General features: G+C 40.5%; 1 protein-coding gene and 1 non-coding gene across 3 annotated transcripts in view; both read left to right on the top strand.

The window, feature by feature from the left end:
• DCP1A (decapping mRNA 1A) overlaps positions 1-20823 on the top strand; it is a 61154-nt gene that overhangs the window by 5972 nt on the left and 34359 nt on the right. The gene's annotated exons all lie outside the window — the stretch shown is intronic.
• Positions 8727-8795, top strand: LOC123572058 (small nucleolar RNA SNORD38). Its single transcript, XR_006696398.1, has one exon. It is a non-coding gene; the product is annotated as a small nucleolar RNA SNORD38 (small nucleolar RNA).

Here is a 20823-nt window from a genome sequence, read left to right as displayed (position 1 = left end):
TTTTTTTGCAGCTGTGGACTATCAGCTGCCCACATCCCTGAGCAACAGAACTTAGTTTGGGACACACAGGATGGGAGCAGATACAGATAATTCTTTCCACAAAGAAAGTATTATTTTTGCCCAGAATAGTGGTGGTGGGGTTTTTTTTAAAGATATTTATTACTTTTTCTACTTTATTTTGTCTGAATATGTTTCTAAGTAGGGTTTTTCTATCTGTTTATTTAATTGAGTGTCTGCTGGTTACCAGCACTGAGCCAAGAGCTATGGTGCTTTAATGTTTGTAACCTATGTGCTATAGGGAGGCAGTTAAGTCAACTAAGACTCAGAGATGCAAAACTATTACTCTGTTGGAGAGTTAGGATTATAACTCTTCTGCTTTTTAGTCCAGGGTTCTTTCAGGCATTTTTACAGCCTCTAATAATAATTGGATGCAGTCAGCAAAGCTAGATTGGCCCTTCCAAGAAACTACAGTACTAAAAAGTGTACTTGATTCCAGTGTGTTGGTATGGATATTGAAGGTATGGGTGTTTGAGGACAGTTTGTTCTACATTGACTATAGGGGTATCAAAACTGGTTATGGTAATGATTGTGCTCTAATTATCATTTAAGGATATAGTTGGAGAAATGTTGCTTCTAACTTAAAAAGTAAAAGTTAATGTGTTTGAATTTCACTTGGCTGAGAAGTAATTGGTCTTGGGGGATGTCTTCAGTATAAAATAGAAAAAGGTTACTAGAAATTATACACCTCTTAATTCCCTGAATGAGAAGTAACAAGGCCTATTTTAAAGCTAGAAACCCCCAAGTTCTTTTCCGTAGCACACTTTTAAGTATAAGTGAAACAGTTTCTGTCTTTTGACTTCTCAGTAAACTATTTTTCCAGGTAACAGATTTTAAATTCTGTGGCCATATTAGACATGCTTCGTAATACCTGTAAGTTCAGATGGATTTATTTAAACTAATGTTAACAGCATAATTATTTCAGATTGCTCTTTTTTTTGGACTGAATATTCCATTAAAGGGAAAATTCAGCTGGGCACAGTGGCTCACACCTGTAATCCCAGGACTTTGGGAGACCGAGGCAAGCAGATTACTTGAGCCCAGAAGTTCGAGACCAGCCTGGGCAACATGTCAAAACCCCATCTCCACAAAAAAACAGAAAAATTAGCCAGGTGTGGTGGCACACACTTGTAGTCCCAGCTACCCAGGAGGTTGAGGTGGGAGAGTCGCTTGAACACAGGAGGTCATCGAGGCTGCAGTGAGCTGTGATCGCGCCACTGCACTCCAGCCTGGGCAACAGAGCAAGACCCTGTCTCAAAAAAAGGAAAAGAGGGTAGGAGAAATTCTGCAAAGGAATACAGATCCAATTTTCTTTTTAAGTGAAATAGGCTTAATTCTGTTCTTTACTACCTGGAAACTTAATTTAGCCATCACTCCTAAGTGGTGTGATTATTAAAGTAGTCAGTAGGGAAAGTTATCTGGACCCAGTTACCATTTAGCATAAACCTGAGATGAATTGTATTGTATTTTTTTCACAAGTCCTGTGAAATTGAAAGTGTGACATAACACAAATATAATTGAACCATGAGTAACCAGAAGCTGACTAATCAGAGCTTCAGTCGTCTGGAATTATTTTTACAGTTCGTGTGTGGAAGAAATGAAGGCAAATTATAAGAAAACAAGCTAATACTAGGTTTTATTTTCTAAAAATCAAGCAGATATCCAGAGAATAACCTGGGGTCAGCATTAAAATGTCAGTATTTTGTAACTTTAACTCCACTGTAGTATCATAGGTTGAATTGTTTTAATGAGACCTAAAATCATCAGGAGTATTTATTATGTTAACTAGAACATTCTTAGGAAGAAAGTGAACTCATGCATTTTACTTTAGAAAATTCTCAACTGGGCCGGGCGCAGTGGCTTAAGCCTGTAATCCCAGCACTTTGGGAGGCCGAGACGGGCGGATCACGAGGTCAGGAGATCGAGACCATCCTGGCGAACACGGTGAAACCCCGTCTCTACTAAAAAGTACAAAAAACCAGCCGGGCGAGGTGGCGGGCGCCTGTAGTCCCAGCTACTTGGGAGGCTGAGGCAGCAGAATGGCGTAAACCCAGGAGGCGGAGCTTGTAGTGAGCTGAGATCTGGCCACTGCACTCCAGCCTGGGCGACAGAGCGAGACTCCGTCTCAAAAAAAAAAAAAGAAAATTCTCAACTGATTGAAACAAAAGTTTTGTTAGTTGAACAGAAAACTCACTTAACCAGGTCATTTCATTAGGGAAATTATTTAAAGGAATAGCTTTATTGGAGAGAAGTGATAAGACAACAGAAAATGATTTTGTGCGTGTTAAGGCCTCTCTTAAGTGTGTGTTTTGCCTACCTAGTCTTAAAAGTAGAAAATAGTCTTGTCAGGTCAGCAAGCTATTCAGTTGTTTAGGGATTTGTTCTTTAAATAAAAAGTTAGTATCTGATTATGCATACAGGTAATTATACCTGATTCTGTAACTGCTCTTCTGCCATTCTCTTGGGAAATACTACCAAGACACCTGACCCATTTAACTCAAGTTACACCTTCATATCCAACTTCCTTCATTCAAATTAATTTTTGAAGTTAATGTACTAGAACAGTGAACCATAACTTTTTTTTAGTTCTAAGTTGTTTTATTTATTTTTATGAGTTTTTCTTTATAAAACGTGCCAGACTACACCCACCCCACCCCTCAAGAAAAAGATAAAATCTTACAGAGAAAATTCTTACATTCACTAAGGGCTTAGGCTTGGTGATTCTCTTAAATCTTTGTGGGGAAGTGGTGGTGGTGGCGGTGGCGGTGGCGGTGGTTTTCAAAAGACAAGGTCTCACTGTGTTGCCCAGGCTGGTCTTGAATTCCTGGGCTCAAGCAGTCCTCCCACCTCGGCCTCCCAAAGTGCTGGCATGAGCCACCCTGTCCAACCTCCTGAATCTTTTGGGAACAGTGTATTTTTATTCTGTGCAAGGGCCTTTGGCAGCCACAAGACTGCAGTGGGACTACAATGAAGAATGGGGAGGTTATAAGTTCTGGAGTTATTGAGTAGCAGTGATATTTCTATCACCTTATTTCTGATCCTCAGCTTACAGGTTGAGAAAACAAGAGACTCAGAGTTGTTTAGGAACCTGCTCAAGATTTGCAAAGGTAATAAGTGACAGATGCAGAATTCAAGAGTAGGTCTTTCGGGCTTCAAGGCCAATGTTCTTTCCAGTCTACTGTAACAATAAAATTACTTCATCAGTCCATATTCTAGAGCAGTGCTATCCACTGAAACTTTGCAATCAGGGAAAATGACAGTTCTGTGTCAGCACTGTCTAATATAGTAGCCTGAAATGTGGCTAGTGCAAATGAAGAACACTTCTTTTTAGTTTATTTAATTTAATTTATTTGAATTTACATGGCTGTATGTGCTGGCACCTGCTATACTGGACAGTGGAAGTCTAAAGCATGAGTTAATGTGCTGACATACTCTTTGTTGTGCCATACCTGAATCAAACAACTACTTGGGAAGCTTTGGATTAGATTTTTATGCCTCCTATTTAGTCATTCCTTTTCGAAACTTACAAATGATTTCTAGATACAAAAGCTGCAGAATATTTCCCTGAGGGTGGCTTTGCCATGGCAACACTCTTTTGGCATGGAATTTAGTTTGCAGATAAGAATTCTATTCCGGGCTTTGCCATTTTACTGACTACAACCTTGGCTAAATCATTTAAACCACTGATTTGACCTATTTATCTTAAAAGGCCATCATGAAAGTAAGGCATTTTGTTAGGTATTTACAAATACAAAATATCATAGACTATGTCTCCATCCTAGACTCAACAAATGATCTTATTAGTGAAAGAATCCTAGGGACATCAGTGTTATCCAGGTTCTCTTTTCTTTTTTTTTTTTTTTTTGAGATGGAGTCTCACTCTGTCACCCAGACTGGAGTGCAGTGGCGTGATCTCAGCTCACTGCAACCTCTGCCTCCTGAGTTCAAGCAATTTTTCTGCCTCAGCCTCCCAAGTAGCTGGGACTACAGGCATGCACCACCACCCCCAGCTAATTTTTGTATTTTTAGTGGAGACAGAGTTTCACCATATTGGCCAGGCTGGTCTCAAACACCTGACCTCATGATCCACCTGCCTCGGCCTCCCAAAGTGCTGGGATTACAGGTGTGAGCCACCACGCCCAGCCTATCTCTTTTTTTTTTTTTTTGAAACGGAGTCTCGCTCTGTCACCCAGGCTGGAGTGCTTATAATGCAGACCTGTGATATGCTTCTTCTATCCCTTCTGATAGTACCATGCACGAGCTGCAGGCTCTTTGTGTCTCTTTTCAAGTATTGTTTTCAAATGTTGTAGGAGTCATTACTAGAAAGCCTGAGGTATACATTGGAAAAATATATATATTAAAAATGAGAAGTCTTGGCCAGGTGTGGTGGCTCATGCCTGTAATCCCAGCACTTTGGGAGGCTGAGGCGGGTGGATCACCTGAGGTCAGGAGTTCAAGACCAGCCTGGCCAAGATGGCAAAACCCCCATCTCTACTAAAAATACAAAAAAATTAGCCGAATGTGGTGGTGTGCACCTGTAGTCCCAGCTACTCAGGAGACTAGGCAGGAGAATCACTTGAACCCGGGCAACGAAGGTTGCAATGAGCCTAGATGGGCCCACTGCACTCCAGCCTGGGAGACAGAGCAAGACTCCGTCTCAATTAAAAAAATAAAAAATAAATAAATCTGGGCTTTGGGTTAGAAGCTGAAAAATAACCATGAGTTATTTTTCAGTCTACCTGAAAAATAACCATGGGTCTTCCTTCATACAAATTTAAGGTTCAAGTTGTACCATTCATTTGGTGTCATTTCTTACCCGGGTCAAGAAATTAACATAAAATTAATCATCAGCTGGTGATTACTCTAGGGCATCTGGCAGAAGCAAATGTAGATCCCTTCTGGCAAGATACATTCTTAGCCCAGGTTGCCCAGGAATATCAGACATGTCTCATGGTCTAGAATTACTAAATATACAAGGAAATACTTTGCAGTGAATGAAAGGTGGCATACAACAAACAGCAGGATTATACAACCCTTCCCAAAGACTTTAGTTCATGGAAGCTAGAGACTTTAATAGATGTAAATACCAAATACAGATTATAAAATAAAGTAAAAAGGAAGAACAGCAATGTGAAAAAAGAATAAAGGCCTGCGCGGTGGCTCACGCCTGAAATCCCAGCATTTTGGGAGGCCGAGGTGGGTGGATCACCTGAGGTGAAGAGTTCGAGACCAGCCTGCCCAACATGGTGAAACCCTGTCTCTACTAAAAATACAAAAAATTATCCTGGCATAGTGGCAGATGCCTGTAATCCCAGCTACTTGGGAGAAACTGAGTCAGGAGAATCGTTTGAACCCGGGAGGCGGAGGCTTCAGTGAGCCAAGATCACGCCACTGCAACAAGGGTGAAACTCCGTCTCAAAAAGAAAAGAATAAAATGCTGCCAGGCACAGTGGCTCACACTTCTAATCCCACTACTTTGGGAGGCCAAGCCGGGCAGATTACTTGAGCCCAGGAGTTCCAGATCAGCATGAGCAACATGGCGAGACCCCGTCTCTATAAAAAATACAAAAAATTAGCCAGGCAGACCTGGGAGGCTGAGGTGGGAGAATCACCTGAGCCCGGGAGGTTGAGGCTGCAGTGAGCCATGATCACGCCACTGCACTCTAGCCTGGGTGATAGAGTGAGACCCTGTCTCAAAAAGTAAAAGAGTAAAAAAGAATAAATGCTGTATTTAAAAAAAAAAAAAAAAAAAGGAAGATTTGAAAAATAGCTGAGTAGAACTAATAGAAATTAAAATTTTAATTAAAAGACACTCTCTACTTGGATTTAACAGTTAATTGGTAATAGCTAAAAAGAGAATTGGTGAGCTAGAAGAGATATCTGAGGAAATCCAGAATGTATCCAAAACAAAGGACGAAATGGAAATATGACAGAGTGATTAGAATTATAAATCTAACATTTGATGGATAAGAATTTCAGAATGATAAAGCAGATTTGTAGAGAGGCAATATTTGAAGAGTTGGTATCAGACTGGGAATTTTCCAGAATCCATAAAAGACATAGATCCCAGATTTAAACAATAGAATGGGCTCCAAGCATAAAACATAGAAATATAGCCGGACGCTGCGGCTCACACCTGTAATCCCAGCACTTTGGGAGGCTTAGGCAGGCAGATCACTTGAGGTCACGAGTTCGAGACCAGTCTGGCCAACATGGTGAAACCCCATCTCTACTAAAAATACAAAAATTAGATGAGCCTGATGGCAGGCATCTGTAATTCCTGCTACTCGGGAGCCTGTGGCAGGAGAATCACTTGAACCCAGGAGGTGGAGGTTGCAGTGAGCCGAGATCATGCCACTGCACTGCAACCTAGGTAACAGAGTGAGACTCTGTCTCAAAAAAATATGTATGTATGTGTATATATATGTATACACACACACACACACACACACACCCAGACACATTCTGATATCAAAGACAGAGAAGCAACCAAAGGTTGCTCAAGATTAAGTGTTGGCCGGGCGCGGTGGCTCAAGCCTGTAATCCCAGTACTTTGGGAGGCCGAGACGGGTGGATCACGAGGTCAGGAGATCGAGACCATCCTGGCTAACACAGTGAAACCCCGTCTCTACTAAAAAAAAAAATACAAAACAACTAGCCGGGCGAGGTGGCGGGCGCCTGTAGTCCCAGCTACTTGGGAGGCTGAGGCAGGAGAATGGCGTAAACCCGGGATGCGGAGCTTGCAGTGAGCTGAGATCCGGCCACTGCACTCCAGCCCGGGCGACAGAGCAAGACTCTGTCTCAAAAAAAAAAAAAAAAGATTAAGTGTTTACAAAGGAACACCAGTTAGACTGACAGCGTATTCCTTAGTTGCAGCTACGGAGTTTAGAAGACAAAAGAATAATATATTCAGAGGACTGAAGAAAAAAACAACCAATAATTCAGTAATCCAAGAGAACAAAATATACTTTTCAACAAAAACAACAGCAGTTGTCTCCCCAGATTCTTGCTGTAGCCACGTGTCTATTGAGCATTTGCAGCGTGTAACTGGTAAAAGCAGACAGAACTGGTTTTTCTTTTTCTTACAGCTAGATGCTCTACAGTATAACCTGATTAACTGAAAATATTAAGATACAGGTTTGTGGTACCATCAAGCTCTATGAAATAGGTTCTGGCTTTTAATGATTTTATTTTGCAAAAAGCAGTAACAAACTAAAAGCTGTTCAAACCTAAGCATTCCAAGATTGTGATGATGGCAGATAAATTGATTAATAAGGTTTTGTATATTCAAAAGATTCCGCTGCAGAACATAAATAGGATATCTTAACTTTCAAACCAATAAAAACCAGGAAGTGGGGAAAAAGTAAATAGAAACCATGGGAAAATGAAAGCCCAGAATAAAATGGCAGAAATCAATCAATTTAGAACAAATGTTAAGTGAACTAAACTTGCCAGTTAAAAGACTCAGATTGGATAAACATGTAGAATTTGCCTACATACTGTTTTAATGTTTTTAATTATTTTTCTTTATTTATTTTTTAGAGACAGGTCTCGCTGTGACACCCAACCTGGAGTGCAGTAACACACCATTATGGCTCTGCAGCCTCAGCCTCTGAGGCTTGAGTGATCCTTCCATTTCAGCCTCCCAAGTGGCTGGGACCACAGGTGCACGCCACCACTCCCAGCTAATACGTTTTTATTTTTTGTAGAGACAAGGTCTCTATATTGTCCAGGCTGGTCTCAAACTCCTGGGCTCAAGCAGTCCTCCTGTCTTGGCCTTCCAAAGTGCTGGATTACAGATGTGAGCCACCACACTTGGCCCTGTATGCTGTTTTCAAGAAACTTTAAAAACCCTTAAGATCCTGGAAAGGTTGAAAGTAAGCAACAGAATGAGATTTATCAGGCAGCTATCAAGCAAAAAAGGCGGGTGTCTGTGTGAGTCATACATGGTAAACTGTAAAGCAAAAAGCATCATTGGGGTAAAAGTTACCACATAATGATGAAAGGAATAAGTGACCTAGAAGATAAAATAATTTTGAATGATATATATTTAGTGTATGTCAGAATTGCAAATTGAATGTTAAAAATCCATAATTATAGTGACAGATTTTAATAAGCCACTTTAGTAATTGACAGATAAAGCAGACAATTTTTTTTTAAGAGATGAGGTCTTGCTTTATTGCCCAGGCTGGTCTCAACCTCCTGGCCACAAATGATCCTCCCACCTTGACCTCCCAAAGTGCTAGGATTACAGGTGTGAGCCACCACATCTGGCCACAGACAATAAAGTTACTGGATAGTTGAACAATACAGTTAACAAACCTGATACGATGGACATATAAAAAACCCTGCTGGCCAGACGCAATGGCTCACGCCTATAATCCCAGTACTTTGGGAGTCCGAGGAGGGTGGATCACGAGGTCAGGAGTTCAAGACCAGCCTGGCCAAGATGGTGAAAACCTGTCTCTACTAAAAATACAAAAAAAAAAAAAAATTAGCCAGACGTGGTTGCGGGCACCTATAATCCCAGCTACTCAGGAGGCTGAGGCAGAGAATTGCTTAAACCCAGGAGGCAGAGGTTGCAGTGAGCCAAGATCACACTACTGCACTCCAGCCTGGGCAACAGAGCGAGACTCCGTCTCAAAAAAAAAAAAAAAAACCCCTGCTACTCTCAGTGATGAAAATTTTGTCCAGTTCTGCTACTGACATTAACTGATGATAAAGTATGTCTGAGAAGAAAAAAGAAAAAAAAAAATCCTACTTCTAGCAATTAGAGAATTTGCGTTTTTTTCAAGTATATATTAGAGGTTTATAAAAATTGCCAAATATAGGCCATTCATCCAAAGAATTTAGGGAGGAAAATAGGGAAATCTGAGTAAAGCTGAAGGAAAATAAGGAGTAGAAATTAATTGCAAAAAGTAGAAATTTCAATAGAATAGAGCAGATCAACAAAACAAAAAATTCCACTATAACATGATTGAACAACAATCATTAAAGAAAGAAGGGGAGGTACAATATGCAGTATTAGAAATAAAAATATAAATATGTTCCAACTAAAGGCAGAGAACACGCATTTTTAAAAACAAGCCACTGTGAAGAACTTTTGCCTATAAGTTTAAAACTTAGATGGAAGACAGTTTCCTACGAAAACATAGTTTAACAAAGATTACTTAGGAATAAATAGATTTGAAAGGGCTCATAAATAAAATAATTGGGCCAATAGACTAAAAATCTCTCTCATCACTTCTAAAGAAAATGCTGAGAGGAATGTTCTATTCAGTAAATGGTACTAGGACTGTTAGTTCTCCATGTGGAGACCAGCCTCTGAAAAGGCAGCTACAGGGTTCGTACACATCTGGTCTAATCTTCAAGGGAAACTTGTCTCCAAAGTCTGCTCTTCTGTGATGAGGAAATCATGCTTCTGTGATTCACTATTCCCTCAGCAAGGTGGTGAGCAACATACCTCCCTATTATACATACTTGCTATAAGCAACATACCTCACTATTAGGTTGGTCCAAAAGTAATTGTGGTTTTTGCAATTATAGTAATGTCAAGAACCACAAATATTTTACATCAACCCAATACATACCTGCTACAAGCAGCACACCTCACTGAGTAATACTTCTCTTAGAAGATGTTTTTCCTCAAGACCAGTAGCAGAGGTGTTTTGATTTTCACTGTGGACACCTCTTAGGAATAAAGTAGTAATGGGGAATCTTTTTTAAATATGTATATGCTTACCTATCACTTAATTACAAAATGCCCCAAGAATATTCTGTAAAGTGTGTTCTGAGGAATTTTTTAAGAATCTAAACCTAGCATGTGAATCAATAACAAAGTACAGTCGTGAGTCACTAAACAACAGGAATATGTCCTAAGAGATGTCATTAGGCAGTTTTGTTGTATGAGCATCATAGACTGTACTTACACAAACATAAATGACATAGCCTACATACCTAGAATATATGGTATTGCTTTAAGGCTACAAACCTGTACGGCATGTTATTGTACTGAATGTGAGAGGCAGTTGTAGCACATTGGTAAGAATTCGTACATCTAAAAACATCTTAAGAGAAAACGTACAGTGAAAATGTGGTATTATAATCTTAAGAAACCACTGTTATGTATGCAGTCTGTCACTGACCAAAGCAGCATTTGTGGCGCATGACTTGTAAAAGCAAACAGAACTGATTTTTCTCTTTGTTACAGCTAGACAGTCTACAGTATAACCTGGCTAATTGAAAGTATTAATAATATAGGTTTACAGTACCATCAAGCTCTATAAAATTGGTTCTGGCATTTAATGATTTTCTTTGGCAAAAACTATTTCAATATTGCATTTTAGGCCAGGCACAGTGGCTCATACCTATAATCCCAGCACTTTGGGAGGCTGAGCCGGGCGGATCACAAGGTCAGGAGTTTGAGACCAGCCTAACCAACAAGGTAAAACCCCATTGCTACTAAAAACACAAAAATTAGCCGGGCATGGTGGCACACGCCTCCAATTCCAGCTACTCAGGAGGCTGAGGCAGGAGAATCACTTGAACCTGGGAGGCGGAGGTTGCAGTTAGCCAAGATTGCACCATTGTACTCCAGCCTGGGCAACAGAGCGAGACTCCATCTCAAAAAAAAAAAAAATTGTATATATATACTCCATCTCAAAAAAAAAATATATATATATATATATATATACCTTGTTTTACCTTGTTTTTAACCAAGGTGATTATTTTTTTTTTTTTTTTTTTTTTTTTTTTTTTTGAGACGGAGTCTCGCTCTGTCGCCCAGGCTGGAGTGCAGTGGCCGGATCTCAGCTCCCTGCAAGCTCCGCCTCCCGGGTTTACGCCATTCTCCTGCCTCAGCCTCCCCAGTAGCTGGGACTACAGGCGCCCGCCACCTCGCCCGGCTAGTTTTTTGTATTTTTTAGTAGAGACGGGGTTTCACCGGGTTAGCCAGGATGGTCTCGATCTCCTGACCTTGTGATCCGCCCGTCTCGGCCTCCCAAAGTGCTGGGATTACAGGCTTGAGCCACCGCGCCCGGCCCCAAGGTGATTATTTAACTCAGATACATACCTTAATTCAGTGACATTTATTGAATATGTCATTTGCCAAGCACTTTACCAGCTGCTATATCATATAGATTAAAACTACTGTGCACTTTTAAAGAATTTTATTAATTTTTTTAGTCCTTAGGCTCTATTGTATTTTCTTAGAAAATTATAAGCTGAAGTTACTAAAGGACATTAGAACTTTCTGTGTCAAAACTCTGCCTTCTTGGTAAGGGTCAAGATTTTTTTTTTTTTTTTTTTTCCCTGAGACAGGGTCTCACTCTGTTGCCCAGGCTGTAGTGTTCAAACGATCCTCCTTCCTCAGCCCCTGCCCTGAGTAGCTAGGACTATAGGTGTGAGCTACCACACCAGCTAAATATTTTTCTTTTAAATAGAGATAGGGTCTCTACAAATTTTTTGTGGTGATAGGGTCTTGCTGTGTTGACCAACCTGGTCTCCAACTCCTGGCCTCAAGCGATCATCCCACCTCAGCCTCCCAAAGTGCTCGGATTACACTAGCCACTGCACCCAGCTGGCTCAGGATTCTTAATGAAATGTGCTGCTACATTAAGCCCAAAGCTATGCAAGTTTATTCTTAAAACAACCCCCTGTAGATTAATGATAAAAATTAATGATTTAAAGTCCATGATTTGAGAGTTATTGGTTGTAAATTTGAATGATTGGGCTAGTAATAGTGACAATCTGATCTACCAGAGAGACAGTAAGGGTATGTACGTATTTTTTCTTGGTCATTTTCAGCGGCAGTACTCATCCATTGTTTGGAAAGAGTATATAGTCTTGATTTTCTCTTCTCAGACCTTATTCTCACCATAGACTAGTGTGTAATGGTAGTTTTAACCAAAAACAATGATAATTTTACTTCATGTGCATGTTAGATATGGCATCTCTTTACTGGAAGCTAATCATTTATAAGGACAAGTTTTTCATGTTTCCTCCACGTAACACCCTAAGGCATGCATCTCCCACTTAATGCCACTTTTTGTATTTTTTAATGTTTTCTGTAAAACCAAAAGCACTTTTGGGAAAATGGACAAAGTCCTTTTCAGTTTTTCAAAAGAACACAGATATTTCCCGAATTTTATTTTACCTTGACAGGTTTAAACAATTACAAGTTTGTGGTTTGTATGAAACACTTTCAGAGTGATCCTATGTGAGTAAAATCTAATCTGAAATTTTCTTTAAAAGGTGTTAATGTCATATAGCTAGTAGTCTAGTATGTTGCTCTTTAGCCTGCTTAACCAAAAAAGACAATTATCTCGTAAGTATAATTTAAAATGTCAACAATTACTGCTATTTAATATTTTTAAGAACTTACCTCCAAAAGCCAGAGAGAAGTACCCCCTCGTTTCTGCTTCACTTATCACTTTTCCTTTATATCGGGCATCAATCTCTTGATATATAGTGTTTTTAATTAAAATCAGATCACTAGAAAAAGTAGGAAGGTTCATTTCCATCGTGTTGAAAATACCGCTGCCAAATGGAAAGTTTTAGTAAAAGAAATGCTGTAGTGTGTGCTTTTTTTGTCTCTCTGCTTGTCCTTTCTCAGTTCAAGGGCAAGACTCAAAACAGTAGAGATGGTAGGTGGCTGTTGGCATTTGGAGCAAATCTTCAGACTTTTAAAGCACAGTGCAAGAAATTTCCTTACAAGATAAGTTTATAATTTGTCCAGTCCAAAAATGTGAGTTCTCCCTCCAGACTGAAAGAGGAATTCATAAACAACCAGAAAATGTCCGTGGTTCATTCTTTGATATCTTTGAATTCAGTGCAGTTCTTCTTTCTTAGCTTGAAGAAAGGCAGTCTTCCACCATCAGCTGCGGCACTGCTGTGGTTGGTATGATTCTGTAATCAGTGAAGGAGAAAGGGTCTGTGGCAACTGCATTAGTCTGGCCTTCTGGACCAAGATAAGGAAAGAGCCTTGCTGTTGCCACATTTGCAGACTGAAGAGGTAAAAACACCACAAAAACACAGAGGGACTTAAGACTCAGTGGCTGAGTCTGACTCAGTGACACTGTTAGTTCACATGCTTTAAAAATACATATATTACTTTCTGGCTCATTGTAGGCGCTGCTTAGTATTCTGCTAGAGCATTTACCGGGTGCCTTCTTGGTAACTTCGTAAATCCATTGACCATTTCAGAATTTCCAAAGAAGATTCTTTTCATTGTGATTCATTAATTACTGACTTTTTCCCCCTCAGGTAGTGTTGTTAGATAAAAGCACTTTTCATCTTTTTTTTTTTTATTGTGGTGTTATCTTAATTGTAAAGATTGGTAAAGTTAACCATGCCTGTATCATTTATCTCTTTTAGATAATTATATTAAGTATTCAATACTTTGAATGTTATTTATTTTGAGAACTCACAAAGGAAATCATTTTTTGTACCTAAGTGACAAATATGTTAACTGTAATATGTAGGTTTTCACCTTCTGTTTACACACTGAAGTTATCTGTGTATGTAAAAATTGAAACAGAGTAACCACTAGTCTAAGGAAGAGGGAAGCTCCTCGGGAGTGTGCAGAATAAACCTTGAGACTGGGCCCTTCGGGTTCAGTGCCCTGGAGGATCCAGGCAGGTCTGAGTCACTTACAAAGTCACTGCTTCCAGGCATGCTCAGCTTTTGCTTTTCTTTTCTTTCTTTCTTTTTTTTTTTTCTGAGACGGAGTTTTGCTCTCGTCGCCCGGGCTGGAGTACAGTGGCGCAATCTCAGCTCACTGCAACCTCTGCCACCCAGGTTCAAGTGATTCTCCTTCCTCAGCCTCCTGAGCTGGGATTATAGGCACATGCCATCATGCCCGGCTAATTTTTGTATTTTCAGTAGAAACGGGGTTTCACTATGTTGGCCAGGCTCGTCTTGAACTCCTGACCTCAGGTGATCCACCCGCCTCGGCTTCTCAAAGTGCTGGGATTACAGGCATGAGCCACCATGCCCGACCTTTGTTTGTTTGGTGTTTTTTTTTTGTTTGTTTGTTTTTTTGTTGTTGTTTTTGAGGTGGAATTTTGCTCTGTTGCCCAGGCTGGAGTGTGCTGGTGCAGTCTCAGCTCACTGCGACCTCTGCCTCCCAGGCTCAAGTGATTCTTCTGCCTCAGCCTCCATGGTAGCTGGGATTACAGGCACATGCCACCATGCCTAACTACTTTTATTGTATTTTTAGTAGAGATGGGGTTTTACTATGTTGGCCAGGCTGGTCTTAAACTCCTGACCTCAAGTGATCCACCCGCCTCGGCCTCCCAAAGTGCTGAAATTACAAGCGTGAGCCACCACACCCGGCCAGCTTTTTCTTTTTAATAAAAGGAAAGCACAGGCTAAGCATTTGCTACCAACATTTAAAAATTACCATATTTTATACATCCATACCTGGATTGCTGATTTTTCTTGTAACAAAATGACATGTGTGGCCACACAGCACTTGGATTCCTGCAAGTACTACAGTCGGCCGGAGTTGTGGGTAAGACAGGTTCATCACCGATCCCACCACACTCTGAGGTCTCTCACAGTCCGTGAGTATTTGTGCTTACAACCCTGCTGTGGATATCGATTAGTAAATTGGTAGAAAAATGTGTAGGAGTGTAGAAGTAAGGGAAAGGAGAGAAAAGAAGTTTCCCCCCTATTTTACATCCCGTCTGACCCATTTCCCAGATCCCCAACTGTAGATTTTTGGAAGCCTAGGAAATGGGAATTCAACTCCATGGAGGTCAAGGGCCATGCTTCCCCCTGCCTTTGTCTTTCCCTTATCATACATAAAAATGATATTTGTGTGGGATACTAGAGCGACTAGACTGCCAGTGCAGGGGTTGGACATGTCCAACATTTGGCAGAACCATAATCATTTACACCAGCATTCCCCCACCTTTTTGGCACCAGGGACCAGTTTTGTGGAAGACTGTTTTTCAATGGATGGGGATTGGGGAATCGTTTCAGGATGATTCAGACACGTTACATTTATTGTGCACTTTATTTCTGTTAGTATTGCAATATATAATGAGATAATTATGCAACTCACCATCATGTAGAATCAGTGGGAGCCCTGAGCTTGTTTTCCTGCATCTAAACAGCGGTCCGATCCGGGGGTGATGGAAGACAATGACAGATCATCAGGCGTTAGATTCTTGTAAGGAGCCACAATCTAGATCCCTCACATACGCAGTTCACAGTAGGGCTGGAGCTCCTATGAGAATCTAATGCCGCAGCTGATCTGACAGGAGGCAGAGCTCGGGCAGTAATGCTCTGTTGTCTGCCACTTACCTCCTGCTGTGCAGCCTGGTTCCTAACAGACCACGGACCAGTACCAATCCGTGACCCTGAGATTGGGGACCCCTGATTTACACCACACACTTTGGAAGCTGTACTTTAAGGAGTTGTGGGTACTGTGTGGCAATAGCGATATAAATCCTAAAAGCAAAGGCAAAAACCCTAGTGCAATTCACTGTTTTACTTAGGGTTGCCCATTGTTGAAGAATAAAGCTTTTGCAAGTGGGAGTAATTAGTTGTGATATTGTTGGGTTTATTTTCCTAATTCCTAAAGAAGTTCAATGGTCATTTCATGTGTCTGAATTCTATACTGAGATTATAATGTTAATGGGATAGTGGAAGAAGTATTTCGGGTTAATATATTCAGATTTGATTTAACTTAGACAGAGGCACCAAATTTTTAAATGATGAAGACCTTGAAGAGTAGCATTTTTAAATTACCTGTCCTGAGTCTTTTAATCATTGTTGAATATTCAATAAGTACATATTACAATTTAAATTTTAGAAGTTGGACTCTTTCTCTACCATATTAGTGTTCGGTGGTGGTCTGCAATGAGTGGGTTTTTTGGCCAAAAGGGTTAAGCTGCAAAGATAATTGAATCACATTTTCCAGCGTTACTTGCAGATATACAGCATCTCATCTACCTAAGTGTTTGTAACATGCCAAAATCTGTTATGATCTCACGTCACTCAGTCTTAGGCTCCATATCCTTTTTCGTGTGTGTTTTCTGCTCCTCTATCTTGGAGCCTTTCTCCCCTTCTCTCTCTTTCCTAACCCTTTGATGTTCCTGGAGAGCCTCCATGCTTATTCTTGTCTTAAAGGAAATGATCTGCCAAGGGAGAGGTATTTGCTTTTTTACTTGCCAGGGCTGACTTTTGTTTATATACCTATTCCATTTTTATATATAAAAAGTGTATTTGTCTATACCCAAAGCCCGTTTTCTTGTTTTTGTTTCCTGGTGTAAGAGATCTTTGTCATTATCATCTTTAGAAATTGTATAACTTTTCTTCTCTTTATTTATTTTCTCAAGCACAGAGTTTCAGGAAAAAGAAATTTTATAACTCTTAATATCACCACCAAAAAGCTTTTTATCAAACCCCCTTTTTGCTTCGCACCATACTGAGAAAATCTCCAGCCTCCTCAGATCCTTTTGGAAAGTAGGTTAGATCTAAATAATGAATCACAAAGACAACATATGTATGAGAGTGATTCCCAGCTCTGTTTTTGTGACATTTCATAGCATCTCTAGAAGTCTCAAGGGATTTTACAAAGATACCAAATTAATTTGACTTTTCTTGATCTGTGTGAGCCATGTACCTCTCTCAAGATGAGAAACAGTGAAATATTATATGAAATCATAATAGGTTGCTATATCTTTAAACGGGTCTAAGGAAATAGAAAACTTACTCAAAACTCCATTTATTAAAATTTCTCAATACAAAATAGTTCAATTACCTTTAATTTTTGTAATAAGTTTTTTTGTTTGTTTGTTTTTTACATTTTCGTAAGAATGGGGCCTTCATTTGAAAAGCAAAGGAAACGTTTAATGTTCAATATTCTTAGATGGATCTTGATATTTTTTGTGGAAGGCAATGAAATGTTCTTTTTTTTTTTTTTTTTTTTTTTTTTTTTTTTTTTTTTTTTTTTTTTTGAGACGGAGTCTCGCTCTGCCGCCCAGGCTGGAGTGCAGTGGCCGGATCTCAGCTCACTGCAAGCTCCGCCTCCCGGGTTTACGCCATTCTCCTGCCTCAGCCTCCCCAGTAGCTGGGACTACAGGCGCCCGCCACCTCGCCCGGCTAGTTTTTTGTATTTTTTAGTAGAGACGGGGTTTCACCGTGTTAGCCAGGATGGTCTCGATCTCCTGACCTCGTGATCCGCCCGTCTCAGCCTCCCAAAGTGCTGGGATTACAGGCTTGAGCCACCGCGCCCGGCCGGCAATGAAATGTTCTATCACACCTCCTAACTTTTTCTTCTTTTTTCTTTTCTTTTTAATTAAAAAAAATGTTTTAAATAAACAAGGCCCCACTGTGTTACCCAGGCTGGTCTTGAACTGCTAGGCTCAAGTGAACCTCCCGCCTCAGCCTCCCAAAGTGTTGGGATTAGAGATGTGAGCCACCGCACCCAGCCAACTTTTCAATGTCTTGTCTATCTTATGCAACATGACTGACTTAGGATAGCTGTTAGCAGTCACAGTGTGTGGTAGGTATCCATTAACTAAGTAGTTTCTTCCATTTATAAAACAGTGTGCCATCATTTGCCATAGCAAAAGGCAATACTGTGTTGCCAAAAGCCTAAATTCTCTGTGGCATAGTTAATCAGAGAAATGTATTTCAGCAAGTGAATTGTTGGCAGAATGTGTTGGGCCTTAGAGTGTAAGTTCTCTTGAGGGAAGAATGTTTAACTTTGGTTTGAAGAGGAGGTCCTCTGCAGTTTTAGCTATCTGGTGAACTTGTCTGTCTTTCCTCATGAGTGATAGTGACAGGCTCCGTGGCAGCTCCCTGGGCTTTCTTGCCAGTTGCATGCACTGACGGTTTGATATGTTGGCAGACAGAGCTGATTCTTGGATGCGTGTCTGAACCTCTACAGGTCTGCTTTTGGCAGAATCGAGTGTGACTCTTATCCCTTACCCATTAAGCTATCATTATGGCTTTCTTATCTTTATTTCTTCTGCAAACATGCCTTTGAAAGTGTTTGGCTCTTTTTAGGCAGTTTGATAATATACAAAAGCAGAAGGCACGTGCTTATTTCTAAATTATATTGTATTTCTTCAAAGGAAAAGGGGGGCATCTTAAATGAAGGATTTTCAAAATAAGTTGACAGCTTTGATGGACTTATTGTGATTATTGATAAGTAATTCTTTCCTAAGAGTTAAATTTAGAAGCCCATGTGAAAACACACTTAATTGCTTCTGTTTAGCACAGAAAAAATTGTGTGTTCCTCTCTAAGCCTGATGTGTTGCATATCATAAACTTTTTTTTTTTTTTTTGAGATGGAGTCTTGTTCTGTCTCCCATACTGGAGTGCAGTGGCGCGATCTCGGCTCACTGCAGCCTCCACCTCCTGGGTTTAAGCAATTCTCCTTCCTTAGCCTCCTGAGTAGCTGGGATTATAGACATGCATCACCACGCCCAGCTACTTTTTGTATTTTTAGTAGAGACAGAGTTTCACCATGTTGGCCAGGCTGGTCTCGAACTCCTCACCTCAGATGATCCACCCACCCCAGCCTCCCAAAGTTCTGGGATTACAGGCGTGAGCCACTGCACACGGCCACATGTCATAAATTTTTCTTATCACTGTGTATTGTTTTAGTATGTCCAGATTAATATAGCTTATTGGAGGAAAACAAATTTTTGTATTTGGACTTCGGTGTTTGGGTTGTTCATTAGCCAAGCTTGGAAGAGGCATATTTCAAGAAAGGTGGTCATGTGTAATTGCCATATATGGAGTCTTTTTAAAGCCCTGATCTGATTTACTGTAGTTGGAGCAAGCCTTAGCAGCTAAGATCATAACCAAGACCCTGCAGTAGATCATGCTTATTAATTATCTCTGTAACAAGGCTGCTTCTGTGCTCCTTCCATTGAGATGTTAAAGCTGATGAATTTATTGACTTACCGTCATGTAAAACATTCCAAAATTACTTGTTATTCGTTGGAGTTTTATTCTGTTTGGAGCACTCACAGTGCTTTGACATTCTGTGAACAAAAGAGGCACTGTGAAAATGGATTCCAAACATGGGAAACTCTTCCTAGCTGGTTGAAGGCTCAGAGACTAGCAAGCCTGGACTTCCTTCAGGTAGTGTGGCCACCTGTGGGACACATGGCCATACACAGGCTCCATAGATTAGAGCAGTTTTGGTGTAATTAGAGGTTTTTCCCTGCCTGAGAAGCCCTTTGTAAACAGGGTAGGATTTTTTCTTGTTCATGATCTTCAATCATTAAAATGAAGCCGTTCACTCGCTCTGTGTATCAATCATGTTTTAATTAACTCTGCAATAACAGTAGACTCAAAATTATATTTCTATTGAGAAGGGAACTTTTATATATATAATTATTTACATAATTACATTATATACTTAATGATATATAACATATATATATAAATTTTTTTTTTTTTTTTTTTTGGAGACAAAGTTTCACTCTTGTTGCCCAGGCTGGAGTACAATGGCACGATCTCGGCTCACTGCAGCCTCCACCTCCCGGTTCAAGAGAGTCTCCCTGCCTCAACCTCCCGAGTAGCTGGAATTACAGGCATCCAGCACAATGCCTGGCTAATTCTTTGTATTTTTAGTAGAGACAGGTTTCACCATGTTGGCCAGGGTGGTCTCGAACTCCTGACTTCAGGTGATCCACCCGCCTTGGCCTTCCAGGGTGCTGGGATTGCAGGCATGAGCCACTGCGCCCAGCCGAGAAGGAAACTTTTAAAGTTGTCATGAAGTCTTTTGTGGAATAATGGCCTTAATTTAGGGTGAAACAAATAATTGACCATTAAAATAACTTTTAATAGCAGTGGTTTGCTAAATCGATATATATTGATAATATAAAATTCAAATAATTTTTTTTTTTTTTTTTTTTGAGACGGAGTCTCTCTCTGTCGCCCAGGCTGGAGTGCAGTGGTGCGATCTCAGCTCACTGCAAGCTCCGCCTCCCGGGTTTACGCCATTCTCCTGCCTCAGCCTCCCGAGTAGCTGGGACTACAGGCTCCCGCCACCTCGCCCAGCTAGTTTTTTGTATTTTTTAGTAGAGACGGGGTTTCACCGTGTTAGCCAGGATGGTCTCGATCTTCTGACCTCGTGATCCGCCCGTCTCGGCCTCCCAAAGTGCTGGGATTACAGGTTTGAGCCACTGCGCCGGGCCAAATAATAGTTATAAAAATGATTTTTTGATTTATTTAAAATCTCTTGTGCTAGCACTTCTATTTCCTATATTCTATAGCACCCTCTTAATGTGCCTTTTAATTTAATTGTGTATTCTTTTATGTGTCACTTTAATCATCAAGCATAACTAAGCTCACTAACTTTGTTTCTATAAAAAAATGTAATGTTATTTCAATGCAATGAGATGTAAGCAATGAAAATGTAGTAACAAGATAACTGGTCTAGGAGTGAGAAGACACAAGTTTGTTTTTTGGGTTTGTTTGTTTTGAGACAGAGTTTCGCTCTTGTTGCCCAGGCTGGAGTGCAGTGGAGCAATCTCGATTCACTGCAGCCTCTGCCTCCCGGGTTCAAGCAATTCTCCTGTCTCCGCTTCCCGAGTAGCTGGGATTACAGGCACGTGCCACCATGCCCGGCTAATTTTGTATTTTTAGTAGAGACGGAGTTTCACCGTGTTGGCCAGCTGGTCTCGAACTCCTGACCTCAGGTGATTTGCCCGTCTTGGCCTCCCAAAGTGCTGGGATTATAGGCGTGAGCCACCACGCCTGGCCTGACCCAAGTTTTACTTATAGCTCTGAGAC

This window comes from Macaca fascicularis, chromosome 2, assembly GCF_037993035.2.
Source record: "Macaca fascicularis isolate 582-1 chromosome 2, T2T-MFA8v1.1".
NCBI classification, from domain to species: domain Eukaryota; kingdom Metazoa; phylum Chordata; class Mammalia; order Primates; family Cercopithecidae; genus Macaca; species Macaca fascicularis.
This window is presented reverse-complemented; position numbering and strand designations above follow the sequence as displayed.